Below are 14,568 nucleotides of genomic sequence, written 5' to 3' on the forward strand. Positions count from 1 at the left end.
CATTTTATTTACATATTAGAATTAATTATTGAAACACTTGATTAAAATTTACAAATGACGGAAGCTAATCTGTAGGTGTTTATTGTCTAAAGTGTGTTTGTTGCTTCAAGGTGTGTTTATAAAAGCAGATACAATTTAAATTACTGGATTAAGTAAATTGAAATGATTATTAATAGCATATTTGTAATAAAGCATTTGTAATGATTTAAAAAGTTCATCCACAATAAATAAAGAAGAAATATGGTCTTAGCTTTGCGGATTACTTGATTTCAAAAGAAGAAGAAAATCCCCAAATTAATGGTCTTCACAATTTAGAAGGCAGATTAGATGCCAGATTCAGTGCTCAGTTCTATAAATGCATTAATTCATTTAAATCTCATAATACTGGGATTAACACTAGTATTATAACCCTTTTACAAAGAAGAAAATTAGGTTTAATATATTTATGTGTCCAAGATCATTCCAGGTAGAAATGGTCCATCTGGGATTCGAACCAGGTCTGTCTGACTCTGGACTCTGTGTTTCTCTTATTTATTACTGTCCTTTTTTGGAAAAAGGATGAGAGCTTTCAGATGGGAGAAGAAAGCAGCCTTGGTGGAGAGCAGGCAGGGCTGGTGAAGGTGAATTTCATTTCTTACTTTTTAGAGTCGCTGGCCACATGAATGGTGATGTTACTGTCTAGAATTAAAGAAATGGAGAAAGAAGAGTAAATTAGAGAGGTGGGAAGATAGGTTCACTCAGGAGAAGAAAATCCAGTAATATATCCCAGAGGAGATGCCCAGAAGGCAGTTGGATAATGCAGGTTGAAAACTAGAAATAAATTATTCAATAAGTAAATAATCCTTGATTTTCTCCTCTCTCTGGCAGCTGCTCAGTACCACTTCATTTGGAGACTTGCATGGTGAACTCACTCCCCCCGTGGTCCACTCTCCTCTCCTACTCTGTGAGCCCCTCCCCCATGAACATCCAGGACTGGTGGCTCATGCTCTGTTTGCCCCATGCACTATCCCCTGTCATTGTCCTGAGCAGGTCCATCCTGCTTCACAAGCCGTTGTCTTTCCCAGTGCCATGACCTTTATCTTAAACTCCTCAGACGCAATCTGGACCTTACTTGGACCAAGATGTAAGCCAACTCTGAGAACTGGAAGTTTACAATCCTACTCTTTGGCAACACTCTCTGGTCTTTCCCATTCAGGAACGAGCCATCGACTTGCCAAAGTCTCTACTCCTTCAATATGTTACGCGTCTTCTTAGCCCTTCCCTGCCTGAAGGCCCTATCATACTGTGCTTTCCATAGTGACTTCCTGCTGCCTACCGCATCTCCAATCTCATTCCCTGCTCCTAGGAAGCCCCTTCTGGAGGCAATCACGTCATGTACCAGTTGCCATTGCGAACCCTGGGGACAAGACTCAGATCAATCCCTCCACATGCACACAGCAGATTTCTTCCCACGCAACTTCCAGATGCCTGTCACCTGAGCCCTGCTCAGCCCCAGCTCTTTCCTACTGAGCAGAGGCCTTGTCTTCTCCCCCAAGAGGAGGAGAGCTAACTCAGGAACAGCCTCCCTCTTTCTTCCTCTCTCCAAAGCTTATCACTGGTTCTCATTTTCTTCCTTTCCCCATCCACTCCATCCCAGAGGAAAATATATTATATATTCTTTGTCCTCTCCTTGTTCTGGGTCATTCCTTCTCTCCTTTGAATATGTTGTAATTTCTCTTCTTCCATCCAACGACCATTGCTCATGTGTCCTCCACGTAAAAACGGTCCTGTTTCTTGGTCCTGTTTTCACCTCAAGTCCTCCGTTTGTTCTTCTCAAAACTGCTGACCTCCTTGAAAGTGTACTATATTCGTATAACATATATATTAATGTATTGTGCATATATATCATATACATTTACATATCCCCCCTCTCATTCTCATGCCGCTCGATTTGAGTTCTATCCTCACGAGTCTGGTGAAGTTTATCTAGCCAGGAGGGACCTTCTAGATGACAGATATAATGGCATCTCTTCAATTTTGTTTTTTTTTTTTTTAAGATAACATTTTAAAGATTTTATTTATTTGTCAGAGAGAGAGAGCACGTGCATGTGCATACAAGCAGAAGGACCAGCAGGCAGAGCAAGAAGCAGCCTCCCCCCCCACCCCCCCGAGCAGGGAGCCTGATGCAGGACTTGATCTCAGAACCCTGAGATCATGACCTGAACTGAAGGCAGAAACTTAACCAACTGAGCCACCCAAGCACCCCGTCTCTTCAGTGCCTGTCCTGCTAGTGGCGGCTGTGAATTCAAAACTGGGGAGCAGTTCTCTCCCTCAGCTTCTGAAAAACCTGTGCCATTCGCCTCTGCTCGCTCTCCCGTCACTTCAGCTGTCTCATTCACTGTGTGTTCTTCTTACCCTTTTCTAGTCTCCTTGATTTTAGGCTGGCTTTTGTGTTCTAAGCATCAGCTTCTTGGTACCAGGATTTTGTATAATTGCTGAATACTTGTTGGCTTACCTATCACAACTAGGCAATCCTGCCCTAGAGGCTAAGACTCTAATTTAGAAATAGTCTAATTCAGATATAAAAACACCAGCTGAGCCTTTTTTAAGTCTCAAGGGCAGTGCTTTGGTTTCTTCCCATGACTTGTCCCTTGTGGCTCTTTGCCTGCTCTTCCTAACGGGCAGAGATCCACGTGGGCTTAGCATACGTGTCCAAGGATGAGGCTCACAGAGGGTTTCAGGAAAGTTCTCACAATGACAAAGATAAAAACAGATTAAAGGGAGACTTAGAAGAGGCAGTAAGCTTGAAGACACAGGGTGGATGGCAGGTCTGTCCCGAGGCCCCAGGACCCGAAGCAAAACATGAAGTGCATGTGTACTTGTCTGTGTGCGTGTGTGTGTGCGTGTGCGTGTGTGTGTGTGTGTGTGTGTGTGTCTGCATGTATCCATGATTCCTGGGTTAGGTTTGGAGACGTAGAGAAGTATAAGGCCCAGACCTTGCTCCTAAGGGTATAAAGTGTCTCTAAAGAGGCAGGAGATGAAAAAAGAAAAATAATAAAGGGACAAGGGAGGCAGCTACAAGCAGCGAGTAAGTGCCCAGTGTCCTAGGAGCTCAGAGACAGAGGGATTTTGCGGGCTATGCTAGCCTGTAGGAGTCCCGCGGGTGGAAGGGCTGTCCTTCCGGGCGTCGACGCAGGAGGACCTTTTTGCATGAAGAGCCACCCTGTAGAGGGACGGAATGAAGGGAACGGGTGTTTGTGATCGGGAGACAGAGGAGACCTCCTCTGCGGACTCAAGACAACGGGTGCAGCTCTCCCGTGGGACGTCGGAGGTCAGAGCACTTTATTCTGAACATGGGAAGTCACAGAGGCAACTCAGCACTGGAAATAGCACAGTTGGGGGTGGCAAAGGAATATAAAAGCATATTCGAAAGTGTTGGTATTTTGGTAAAGTTTTTATTTAAATTTCTATGAGTTAACATGCAGTATAATGTCGGTTTCAGGGGTACAATATCGTGATTCAACACTTCCACACGTCACCTGGTACTCCTGGGACTGTTGGTATGAAGATGTTAAAAGTTGTGTGAATTGAGGAGCTAAGTTTTTTGTAACAAGTTGAATAAAGAAGGGAGGCACACAATTTGCTGAAAGCACAATTAAGGGGTAAGAAGCAGCTACGTGCATGATAGCTGAAGGAGAGGGGGAATAATCAATTATAAGGCAGTGAAAGAAAAGTAAGGGGAATGAATTGTTCCAAGAGCTCTGGAATGGGATTTGAAACAATAGTCAGTAATAGTAATAGTCAGTAACTGACTGACACGGGGAGATGGGTTCTCTTTGCCAAGTGTTGCTACTCCAATCTACAGCCTACCTCAGTGGGCACAACTTGAAGCCTCGTTGGAGTCTTCAGATGCTGACTGCATTCCAGATAAAGCTTCAGTTTCTTGTCCTTTCCTTAAACATACTCTAGCATTTTTTTTTAAGATTTTATTTATTTATTTGACAGACAGAGATCACAAATAGGCAGAGAGGCAGGCAGAGAGAGGTTGGGGGAGGCAGGCTCCCTGCTGAGCAGAGAGCCCGATGCTGGGCTCCATCCCAGGACCCCGAGACCATGACCTGAGCTGAAGGCAGAGGCTTTAACCCACTGAGCCATCCAGGTGTCCCCATGCTCTAGCATTTTTGTCACCTGTTGCATTTCACTTATTACTTCCACACAGCAAGCACTTTGTAAAGCTTACGGAGAAGTAGGAACACCTCATGGGGTGGCCATGCAGGGCACCACTCTCATCCCCCTTAGAGAGACCCTGCAGTGAGAAGGGTACCAGGCAGCCAGTCTCCGGCTCCCGCAACCTCGAATCTGCTGCCGTATTCACAAGGAACCTTCATTCTGCTTGGGACACCCCCTCCAAAGTAAAAGACAAACTGCTGCATCTTATGGCTTCTAATACAAAAAACACAGCCCTCTTTGGTCCCAGAAGCAACAGAGATCACACTTAGAAATTGCTGCAGGCTATATGATGAGTGCCACTGATGGAAGCTACTAGCTTTGAAAGCCTCAGAGCAGGAGACAGTTTTGTAGGAGTTGTGCTGCAAACAGCCCCGCCTCCCTGGCCAGATGATGAGCCAGATCCTTTTGTGTGGGTGTTTGGTGTCAGTGGTGAGAAAAGATACAATAGGGAGATTATGGCAAGCCCCGGTGGAAGGATCACAATGCAGGCCTATGGGGGGCTCTGAAGCAAGGCTATTATCATCTGCAAAAGAGAACTGTCTCTCCTTCGAGAAACAGTTCCTTGGTAGAAAAGGAAAGTTTGACCATAGGACACCAAGAGGCCAGTCATCTAGAATTTCCCATTATAAGCTGGGTCTTGTTGAACCTACCAAGGCAAATTCAGAAGGACCCAAATCAGTCTACTGTAGGTTGGACATGGTGTATCTGGAATTAAGCTGAGTGGGAGCAGAGGGCATGATAAACTATCAGAACAGGTTGCCCAGACCTCCCATGTCTCCTAGTGTTGCACTAAGCACTCTTCCTTAGCTCTTACCTGTGGGGAGATTGAAGTTCCGTACAACCAGCTGGAAAAGGAAGAGAAGCCTACATTTAGTTCATAGATAGACAGGCACAGTATGTGGCAGAAGCTGAAAAGGAATGGAGGCTGCACTTGGGAGTGGTCTTGAAAGCCTCTAGAGAGGGAAAATTTTCCTAAGGGACAGGTTGTGAGTGGTAAACCTGGTCATCTGCTTTGTATGGAAGAAAAAGTGGCATGAGGTAGAAATGTATGTAGATTTCTAGGTAATGGCCACCAACCTGACCATCTAGTCAGAGGCCTGGAATGAAAAGGACTGGAAGATTGGAGACATGGAGCTCTAGGATGGAGACATGGGAATGGGAGTGGCATGTGAAAGTTTTGTGTTGCGTGTCACTAACTTCCATGGGGAGGCACTGAAAACACAAGCAGACAAAAGGACTCAGCCAGTTGATGTCAGCCATCCTTCCTTGCCAACCATCCTAGATCTGGAACAAGGGGCGTGTGAACTTAGTGGCCTCAGCAGCAGAGATGGAGGTTATCCATGGACTCACACTTATCAAGGTCAGTTTAGCAACTGCTGCCTCTGAGTGTCCAGCCTGCCTGCAACTGACAATAGTCCTTGAGAATATCTTGGTGATTATATATTGGGCCCCTTCTAGCCTGGAAAAGCCAATGGTTTATCTTGTCTTGGGATAGATACCTATTCTGTGTATCTCATAGAACCTCAGCCAGTATCGCCATTATCCAGGAGCTTACAGGATACCTGATGCACAGGCATGGAATTTCACATAACATCACGAATGACCAGGGGACTTACTTCAGAATGAATGAGGTCCTAAAGTGAGCCCTGACCATGGGATCCACTGATTAGTCTTATTACATGCTGCATTGCATATTACATACAGCATGCCTCTAGCCCCTAGCTGTGAGGAGCCAACCTCACAGAATGATGGAATGGTCTCCTAGAGGCACAGCTGAATTTCAGTTTGCTGGTAATAATCTGCAAAGATGGAGTCATGTCCTTCAGGATGAAGTATATTCACTAAATCAGTGTCTGCGTAGCACTGTATGCTCAGTAGGTTGAAAGCACAGGTTTGGGAACTAAGTGGTAGAAGAAAGAATACCTCATTCAACATCATATCCAATGACCCATTCAAGGTCTTTGTTTTTCCTACCCATGCAATTCTATCCTCTGAGGGGTCTCCAGTGCGGAAGTACTTTTGTAAAAGGACAAAATGAGAGTCCTGTTGAACTGCAAATTCTGAGCAGGAGGAGACTTTTCTACAATGGAGACAGAAGGGAATATGTGTTGGAACACAAGTGGTCCATTGGGTACTTCCTGGTACTCCGCTGATCCCTTGTAACTGTGGATGCATGCATATGGCTTAGCAAGGTTTGGACCCTCCAGAAATGAAGGTTTGGGTCCCACCACAAGGTAAACCACTAAAACCTGCTGCTATGGTAGGTAGCTCAGGGTGAGGAGGATTTAGAACAGTGAGAGGAACAGGGAGAGATAATCATTCACAGCCCCAAGAGCTACTATAGTCATTTGCCCCATTGACTTCCTTTTCCTAAGCTTTCCCTTAAGAAGAGAGCTCCCCAAATGTGCGTGGAGATGATGATTGTTGCGATGCAAGGAGAGGTGCTAGTGGCCATGGCTGTGTACTGCTCAGATCTTCCTTCAAGAGAACTTGCTGCGAGGAGGGAGATTGGTCAGCAGCCTCGAGCTGCTGAAAATTTGGATCACGGTGTTATCCACACTGTGGCCATGCTCCACCTAGACTGTTGCTAGCCAATAACCGAGAACAGTGGGATGGCTATAGAGCTGGACATTCCTTCTCAACACAGTCTCTGCCAGGCTGACATTTCCTGCGTTCCCTATTGATGGCTGAAACTTTCCAGGGCTACACTGCAGTCTGAGACTCCTCTACCGAAGCCTGCTTCATTCCCTCTTTCCTTTCATGGGTTTTGGACCTACATGGTGACCTATAAGCTTTCCCTACCTACTCCTGCTTCTTCTGGCCTCTAACCTTCATGTATGTTCCCCCAGTAATTGCCTTGTGTGTCTAATTCTGTCCCAGCATCTGCTTCCTAGAGGCCCTGAACTGACAGGTGAGCTGATCACCCCGGTGATCTTTTAAAAATAAACACACAAACATACACATGCACACGCACACATACACTTATTACAGGTGGGCCTTGGTCAAAGGAAAAGGAAGGTCTGACTCCAAGCTTAATTGAACTGAAACTCAGGTTTCATGGTCTTTAAAAAAGAATGAGGATGTTCTCTATGAACTGATATGGAAAAATCCCCAAGACGTTTTAGTTGGAAAAAAGCAAAGTACAGAATAGTGTATGTAACATGCTGTATTTTTCTTTGTATGTGTGTAAAAACATATACAGATACAGAGAAAAATAAAGGGAGGGGCTGGCAGTCCTCCCTGAAGAGGATTTTGATTTGCTTTTATTTTGAAATTTGAGATTGTACTACCTATTGATAATCAAATTGCAATCAATCTTTGCATCTTAGCACGTCACCTGAAAAATCAATACTTTATATGTAGATTTACTAGAATCCTATACTCTAGCTGGCACATGATGCAGTAACGTGTATGGCTCTGATTGGACCTAATGAATTTTATGATCCTTAGAAACAGTGTCCCAAATGGAAAAAGACGGTCTGGGTAATCCAGATGGCATGAGTGATTTCTGACTCACCAACCAACTGAATAATTCATAGACGGTCTGCCGTACTGGGGCAGAATGGACATTTAGAAACCTCCAGCTGTATACTGGTGCATCAGTCGGGCTGTGTTTGCAGCTCTGAGAAGTTTGCCCCTTTTAGAAGGAAGTGTGCCCTGCCATTTTCTTCTTCAGTGTTACAGCCTAGGCTAAGTTATGCCTTATTTCTACACCTCAGATCCATATTAAATATTCCTTTAGGGCTGATACTTCATCAAAGTGCGGGTAAGAATCCCTTGGTAAACATTTTCAAAAGATGCTTGTTTAGGTTCCGCCCTCCCCTAGCAAAATCTCTGAGGGAGGCCCCATCGCATCCATTCTGAGAGCTTTTCCATTATCCTAATGTATTTCTCTGATGAAGAATTTTTGTAGGGCAATTTTCTTTTTTTTTTTTTTTTAAAGATTTTATTTATTTATTTGACAGAGAGAGATCACAAGTAGGCAGAGAGGCAGGCAGAGAGAAAGGAAGGGAAGCAGGCTCTCAGCTGAGCAGAGAGCCCGATGCGGGACTCGATCCCAGGACCCTGAGATCATGACCTGAGCCGAAGGCAGCGGCTTAACCCACTGAGCCACCCAGGCGCCCCTGTAGGGCAATTTTCAAAACTCCCCTCATGGCAATTACCAGAAGATACTTGTGAAATATTCACACGTCCAGGTCTCTCCCTTGGTGAAGTCTGACTTAGTGGGTTTGAGTTGAGGCTCAGGAATCTGTATTTTTTTTTTTAAAGATTTTATTTATTTATTTAAGAGAGAGAGTGCAGGAGCAAGAGCAAGACAGAGAGAAAGCGCACAAGCAGGGGGAGCCAGAGGGGCAGGGAGAAGCAGGTTCTCCACTGAGCGGGGAGCCTGACATGGAACTGGATCCCAGAACCCTGGGATCACGACCTGAGCCAAAGGCAGATGCTCACCTGACTGAACCACCCAGGCCTCCCGGGAATCTGTATTTTTAATAAATACTTGGAGTGTTCTTCAGGGAAACATTATTGTAGGGTAATCCCTTCCTGTGGGCTGCCTTACAGCACATCCATTGATAAAACAAATTCAGGGTTGCCTGACACTAGAGATCCCAATATTAGTTCATCTTTCTTGCACGAATTCTCTTTCAGAATGCTTTGATAATTAAAAATAATATTCTCCTCATCATTGTAAAAGCCGAATTCAAAAGCACTGTGTAAGAACATGTCTCCAGAGAAGTGTACAAAAGATAGTGAGTAATTCTAAAATAAAGCAAGCTGTTAATGGGGTGGCCTTGAAATCTAGACCTTAACAAAAATCTGATAACTCTAGACCAAATCAGCTGATGGACTTGTAAGGTTTTCATTCCCTTCCCAGCATCTCTGGAGCATTGACTCGGAGTTATGCTGTCTTTAGGGATCAGCCTGGCTCCTTCATCCATCTCAGAGAAGCAGCAGGACGCAGGGTCTGGGCTAAGCTGAGAAGGCCTGATGGTTACCACACAGCACAGTGTCCCCAGCCCCAGCTCCTAAGGTTTCCAGACAGTTTAGAATTATAGCCTTAATCCTGCTGGCAAGTTTCATGTGGCCCTGGACTAGCTGGGCACTGTGGTGGCGGGACACACTGGCCTGCCCCCTCCTCACTCCTGATGATTGGCACCTGGGTTAGCTGGTTTTTCTGTCTGTCACTCCTGGGGGTTTAGAGTAGTGTTGAGACGGGAGGGGCTTCGGGTTAAACACGTAGGAAGAAAATGTGTTGAGATGATCCTGGGACCATCTTTTAAATTTTTTTAAAAATCATTATGTTGGTTAAATGAGAAAAAAAAATCTACCTTATGAGAATATGGTTTGGCAACTACTGAATCATACATATCTTAAGAGCCATCGTGTCCAAGCAATAACTGAATTTCACTAAAAAATCTGTAGCCTTTATCGTGACTCTCATACTGATTATAGTATATATTTTGTCTTTGATTAGAGTTTCAGGAGGCTGGTTGCGTGCAAAGGCTGTTTCGGCTTGAGATTCTTTTTCCTTTCAAAGGCCAAAATGTATCATTGTCTTAAAAATTTAATCATTCTTTGGATTGTCCCATGTGAACATAATCCATTAATTAAAAGACTTTAAAATGTTTACAGTTGCTTAGTGATGTGAATGTGATCTTCAGTTGTTCCTTTTGCTCATTGACTCAGTACACACACACACACACACAGTGAGCGCCTTCTGAATGGAATGCCCTCTAATGGGTATGAAGTCATTAGTGACCTGCCCTCATGGAATGTACAGTCCACTGAGGTGCAATGGGTAGATACTAAGTCAATCTATCATTGAAAATTGCTGATTTATAGAAGAAAAAGTAGTATTATAGAAAGGAATATCAAGTGATACTTTTATTTAGATTGCAAGATCAGGAAAGGCCTCCCCATCCATTCGTCCATCCATCCATCCATCCACCTACCCATCCATCCATCCATCCGTCCATCACTCCAACAGATACTGCTCAGGCATCTCTCTAACAAAGTGGCATTTGAGCTAAGCTCGGAAGGATGAGTAAGATATAACCTGGAAAATACGCAGGAGGTCAGCTGGAGAAGAGGAAACAAGTGTGAGGTAGAAAAGACCTTTCCACATAGAAGGAACTGAAATGCGACAATGTGCTGAGGCTCACTGAGCAAGGGAGAAGATCTTGGGGAGAGATGACGGTGGGGAAGGAGGCAGGGGTGAGGGCCTATTTGTGATCTTATTCTAAGAGGTCAGTAAGAAATGGTGACTGTTTTAGAACTTACCCCATAGCTGGGGGTAGGGCAGAGAAAAAAAGAGAGGAAAAAGGGTAGTATTGGAAAGAAAATATGAAATCAGTCAAACGCCAGCCTCTCCTTGTTGATTGTGATACACACCCTGAAGCAAGATGTGACCCCCTCTTACTCCAGACCAGTGTTTTTCAATCTTGAGAAATGTGCAAATAGCTTTAGAAGGAAAACAGAAATTTAAATAGACCTCCCTTCCATGGTGGTTTAAATAATTTTATTTTTATTTGAATATGTGGTCATTGTTATGTGTCCTTAAATGTATAAACCATAAAACAAGGCATACTTCTATATACTTCAGTTTGGTTACAACATAAGCCAATATAAATTTAAAGTAATATTGAAATTAACAACCTGGATTTAATGTGACATATGATGTTTTGATGAATTGAAATCACTGCTTGCATTTCCAAAAAAAAATAGAGCACCGCCCACAGCGGCATAGCTTCTCCTGATTCAGCACATGCTGATGCCTTTGGGGACTCCTCTATGGGATCTATTAGGAAGCCTTTCTTTGTCCAGTGTACTGGCATACCATTTGACTATTGCTTGGTGGACATGCCCCAGTTACCATTGGGTCTGAATGGTAAGAAACAATTCTCATCCGTCAGAAACAATTAAAGTAGAGAGCCTCAGTGCCAATGTTAGCCTAAAGATTAATACAAGATCAGCCACTGAGACCAGGTAATGGCCATGAAGAAGGAAAAATCTGGAATTACCAGACCCCCTGGAATCCTTGGGTGCCTTGCTATGGCTGTGTGGACTTCTGTTTGGAAGACGGTTCTAAATGAGAGTGGATTGCTCCCAGAGATTTTCTAGAGGAAACTATTTCTTCTCAGAGAGCCATGGGGACAGGATGAATTTTTTTTTTTTTTAATCAGTCTCAAAAGGGATCATTGAAATCCAAGGTTTCGTGTGGAGTCAAGAGGAATCATTAAGATTTGAGTATAAGAAGAGGCCAACTGGGGCATGGTCACATGTCCCCGTGGTTCCTCCTTATGGCTTTCAGGACAGACAAGATCAGAATGAGGCAACAAAGAGGTTTCTGCTCCCTGGGACTTGTGGCTGAAAAAGGCCTATAGCACTAGCCTCCCAAGTCAGATACACAAACCCATCTATTGGAGAGTGGGAAGAAAATATTAGGGGTCCTGCAAAAGCTTAGCCCTGCCCTCACGCACATAAAGAACAGCTTTCAAAGAAATTTGAATGGGGACTCTGTAAAACTAAGCAGTTTGTATAATTTTCCAAATGCAAAGAACAGTACTTTTTCTGACAAGGCAGAAGGTGATGTAATCTACAGGTGTTAAATTGATCAGGTTAATGTATGTGGGATGTCAACTCAAGTTCAGGGTTTGGTGTTGTCACAACTCTTGCAATCCATCAGCAGTGGGATAAATGACACTAAGAGCAGGGACTGGATGGAAGATGTGGTTGAATTCCAGAGGAGCAGTTAGAGCCAAGATTGAGTCAGCACTGGGGAGGGGTAGATGGCCACACACTGGCCGGACTGGACTGGACCGTGCTGGAGGGACTGGCCACGAGTGACCTTAGACATGAGCCCTTTAGCATAAGCGGCAAGGCCAGAGCTCAATTCCCAAAGATCCAGCTGGACAAGACACTTCAGGGAAGGCCAATGAGGACCAGAGACTGTCAAACCATATGTCCCTTTTATTTGTTTGTTTGTTTGTTTGTTTGTCAGAGAAAGAGAGAGAGAGAGATAGAGAGCGCACAAGCTGACAGCGTGGCAGGCAGAGGCAGAGAGAGAAGCAGGCTCCCTACTGAGGAAGGAGCCTGATGTGGGACTCAAGACCCTGGGATCATGACCTGAGCTGAAGGCAGCGGCTTAACCCACTGAGCCAGCCAGGTGTCCCTTTTTTATTTTTTATTTTTTAAAAGATTTTACTTATTTACTTGAGTGAGAGAGCACAAGAGGGGAGAGGGTCAGAGGGAGATGCAGAACCCCTGCCCAGCAGGGAGCCAGATATGGGATTCGATTCTGGGACTCCAAGATCTTGACCTGAGCCAAAGGCAGTTGCTTAACCAACTGAGCCACCCAGGCACCCCTAAGTGCCCCTTTTATTGAGGTCAGGTGAATACTAGGGCACCAAAAAATTAGACCTATTCCCCGCCTGCACTCCAACCACCAGAGAGAGGGAGAATGGAGGCTTGACTATTCACCCCAAGGAGATTTGTATTACACTGACAGGTGCCTGAATTACCAGGAAAGGGACAAAATTAAGAGGAAATGGGTGGAAATGGGTCTCCATTTAGTTATTCTACCGTCAGTGGAAATGAATGCAGAAATACACAACTGAAAAGAGGGAGCAAAGACAAAAACACAAATCAGGGCAAAAAAAACTACAGATACAATAAGTATTTCTACTACTTTCTTAACGCTAAGAATCAGGCCTCGTTGTAGGTTCTTCTATTGAAAAAGTTCTATAATGTGTGGACTTTTCAGGTGAAACCCCCCCAAGCTGCCAGCTGATAGTACACTTTAAATACTACTCTGGGTATTGAAAAGGTATTTCCCCGGCTGGCAGCCAGAACATCCAAATCTGGAGCACAACTCCTGCATATTGACGTTCTCAGAGTGAGCAGCCCAGACTGGAGGTGAACCACAACTCATTCAAAGGAAATGTGCTACCGTGATGTTAAATTCCTCCACTCTAAAGTGAAAACAAGGCTCCTGTTCTCACTCTTTGAATCTTTCTGTTTCCATACAGTTTTCGCATTTAATTCTCACAGCAACCCCTGAAGGGGCTACTCCTATCATCCTGATTTTATAAAGGTAATGGAAACTTGAAGTCACCTTGATAGACCAGGGCTTCAAGCCCAGGCAGTTGGCTCCAGAGCCCACTTCTGCCGCTCCTGTGACCCACTGCCTCCCCTCCGTTTTCTGCTTCAGTGTCCATTACAGATGTGATTTGTGTCAGAGCACACGAAACCTGAAAAGTCATGTTAGCAAAGCTAGAGATGTAACGATTGCCAAGTGCAGACGACCGGTCAGGTGAGCGCTAACGTGGAGGGATTATGAGCCATGGAGAAGACTTGACTGACTGGTAATGAATCGGGGCTAGTGGTAAAGTCAGAGTCGTCACTCCCCTTTGGGGCATCGTGTAAGGGATGTGGTAAGTAGTTATTTATGTGTCTACGTTCTTCATTTAGAAAATCTGTATATAGTTACTTTCCAGGAGCTGTCACCTGTGTCCTGTATCATTGTATCCTTAATAGGAATTTCTGTGGCTTGTCATGTCGTCCCTTTCACGTCACAGAAGGGGAGTGTCTTAGTAGGAAGAGTGAAGGGATGGAGGCAAGTAACACTTGGACCGTCCCAACACACAGCAGTGGAAACTCAACATTTGCCAAATTTCCAAGCTGTGCTTATCAGTCAGGGTTTTTCCCCCTGTCCCTTTTGCAAAGTTTTCTTTCCTAAGCAAAGTTACCACCAATAGCAGTTTATGATAATAGTGGGATGTGAACAGCATACATGTAAAATTTAGGACTATAGAATTTAAAGCTTTTAATACCATAGCATTAAAGCGAGTAGACTGAGACTACTTAAGAACTTCTCATTATAACTCTCCTCCTGATCGAGTCTATTTGTATCCCTGGTTTTAGCCTTGCAGACTTGGAGGGAGTGGTGAAAGATGAACGGGCAGTGCTCAGCCACAAGGGGAGAAAAACGTCATCTGGGCCCCAGAATAGCAACAGCAATAAATATGGTCATGTCGCTCTTCTGCTGAGGCTGAAACGACAGACAGGATCACATTTGCAGCACCAAACAGGCCTACTGGTGACCAAGGGCTGGCTCAGGAGTTGGGAGGAAACATGTACAGAAACTGATGCTGACCAAGAGCCTTGATTTTGGAGCTGTGATACAGCTTATGAAGAAAAAGGCACAGAACCCACTGCAGACCCAGAGGGGGCTCTGCACCCTCCTGGCCACTGGGGAGTAAGTTCTAAATCAGCTTTTAGGACAGCTGGCTCAGGGCTCTTGAGAGCTGGGCCGTGAACTTCCTTGCACGTCTGCCTGAGAACTTGCTGTTATCTGCAGCT

Source organism: Mustela erminea, chromosome 16 (assembly GCF_009829155.1).
Source record: "Mustela erminea isolate mMusErm1 chromosome 16, mMusErm1.Pri, whole genome shotgun sequence".
NCBI lineage: Eukaryota > Metazoa > Chordata > Mammalia > Carnivora > Mustelidae > Mustela > Mustela erminea.